Here is a 2,861-nt window from a genome sequence, read left to right on the forward strand (position 1 = left end):
TACAAAATGCATACTTCCAATACAACAGCTCATTAAACAGGTTTCAGTTTGCTCAGCAATCAAATTAGAACACTGTTACAGAGTTGTAAGTCCTCAGATAATTATTAATATTACTCTCCACTTCTATGGTTCTTTCACTCAAAGAATCCACACACTTCACCTTATTAATCTCACAACATCCCAGAGAAGTACCTCTGCAATGACCCCAGCCATATCTGAGACGTTAAACTGTAGTTATTGAACATCAAAACTGACTTAAAGCATGGAATGATGAATGGTCCATCAGGATTTAGAGCTGTGTGCAATTCATTTAACTGTACTTCCAGCAGAATATTGAAGTTTAAACACTTACTTTCAAGAAAGTTGCAACGGAATTTTTACAAGAATCACAATGTTGAAAATTACAGTTACCAGTATGGAACATTTAGACACCATTGCTCTTATGGTAGGTGTCTCACATATGGCCTCATCAAGCTCCTAATGCTCCCTGAAGGTCTTTTATCCAAGGTCTAACCAATCTGTCTTTTTAATGCTTGTGATTTGATGATCAGATAACAACATGCAATACATGCTTTATTTCCCTAGAAAACAAACAGATTTTTGTCAAGCAGGTTAGATGAGAAAGAAAAAAAGACATAGGAAAGAAAACTCTGTCCCTCATTCTTGCTAACTGTGGTCATTCCTTCATTCTTCTAATGTTCAAAATCACTACTTCAGTAGAAAGCAACATAAGTCACTGGTCGTCACAGAGGGCTGAAGACCTTATGCAATATGCTATAGAAACCTCTAAAAGTTGCAGATATATAGTATATCCACCCCTCTTTTTTATTTCTGCTCCTATCAGGATCTTAATGGCACTGGGATTTTTGAAGCATGTGAATCCAAATCATCTTCTTTAAACTTGCTTTCTGAAAGACATTAATTTCCTTTGAAAAACTTAAACAGTAGAGACTAACACTTCCATGTGTTCTTTCTTCATTAACTTATATGGATTTCTGCTGAGTCCCAAGTTATTCAACAGTTTTTAATGTTCCATTTGAGAATTCTAAGAACACCACCAATGTCAAAATCTATTAGACACCGGTGATTATTCCTGCTTTCTTTTAAGCAGGACCAGCACTTAATCCTTCTGATGCTTTCTAACAGAAACCAGTTCTTTAATCTACACACTATGCTAAGCATGAGTCTCCTTTAAAGGTCACCTTCCTTGTCTGTCTAATGCTATCACAAAAAAATATTTTTTAAAGTACACATTTATCAAACCCTTTCAATCGCTTTGATTTCATTCCGAACATCTCAAGTGATTCTGATAAACCAGCTATCAAAGCAGGATTTGTAGTAGAGTGGCATGTCTGATCCCACTGCTGTCAAAGTAGCATCAGTGTTTATGTTGATCAGATCTTGACTAAAAGGTTAATAAGGGACCTGGCAATAAAAAATGTTTATCCAAAAGAGAAGTGCAATTAACACACTAAAAATGATTGTAATTCCCCCAGCATCCTTTAGTAAGGTTCTTTAGTTAACCTTCATTTTTCAGCTTTTTGTGTGAACCAGGATGTTTAGGAGAGAGTTCCAAAAGTGATCTTCTGACCCTGTGTCTTCAAGAAACAGTAAGGAAACATAAACATCAGCAGCCTCTGCATTAACTAACACATACTGAATTAAGACAGACTTTTTTTTGCTTGAAGACAAATCCAGTCTTCACTTTCAAAGCAAAATATCTGCTACTTAAGTCAACCATTTTGACAACTAGAAACTATTTTTAATAGAAATCTAGCCTATGGTACAAGCTATGTACAGGCGAACAAAATTTACCATCAACCTTCTCTGCTCATTTCTCTAGACCTCATACAACTCTCTAAAGCTAAACTCCAAGCTTTGTCCCAAGTCAGATTTAAGCTTCTGAGTCACAATATTTACAGGTTCAAGGTGGTGGAAATATCCAAACCAGGCCTTTTACAGCATTTAAGTCACTGATATGAGGAGAAAAATACCACCAAAGGGAGGTTTTCTGAACAATTTTTTCATACAATTGCAGACTGTGCTCTTAAAGCACAGTTAAAAAAGCAAAATAATCTGCTTTTATGTATGGATAGCATTATCCTGTAGAAAAAGATACCATGGGTATTGGTCAAGAAGCCAAATAGAGATTTAGACAAGGATTTTGTGAGACAAGTAGCACTGGGCACGTACAAAATGACCTACAGGCTGAACAAGCAGATAAACAAGGTGTGCAATGAGGTGATCGCAAAAGATACCTAATCTTTATCATAGCTACAAAGAAAATAACAGAAATTCCCAGACATACAGAGTATTGCTATTACAATGGAAACTTTTTTTCTTCCCTGCAACTTTAAGGCTGTTCTGAAAAGGAATCAGTGTTAAGTGTATTGGTGAGCATGAAAAAATAATTGTCCTCCACATAAAGGCAATTTTAAAATCAGACTGACAGTGTCTATACAATTCCACTGGTAAATGCATAGATAAAACATTCACTGTGCTTCCCTTGAATTTCCAGGATGGTATAATTTACAACTTACACTAAGGTCACTTTGCTGATTAAGACATTTCTCTTTACTGGTATGAGTGCTTATAGAGAGACCATATATTCTAAGAGATGGATGATTAAAAAAAAAAACACACACAAAAAAAAATAATTCCTAGAGTACTACCAGTTAAATATTACTGTGCTAGCCCAGCTAGGATACAATAACAAAAGCAACAACTGACTTCCTCCAAAAGGAAGTAATCTAAGTAATCTAACCATTAGCCAAACTGTCTACAGTAACCTTTGATGGATCCTAATACTCTTTAGGATGCAAGTGAGTAGTCACACTGTTTTCTTTACATTATCTCCTTTT

Source organism: Acanthisitta chloris, unplaced genomic scaffold, assembly GCF_000695815.1.
Source record: "Acanthisitta chloris isolate BGI_N310 unplaced genomic scaffold, ASM69581v1 scaffold24549, whole genome shotgun sequence".
Taxonomy (NCBI): Eukaryota; Metazoa; Chordata; class Aves; order Passeriformes; family Acanthisittidae; genus Acanthisitta; species Acanthisitta chloris.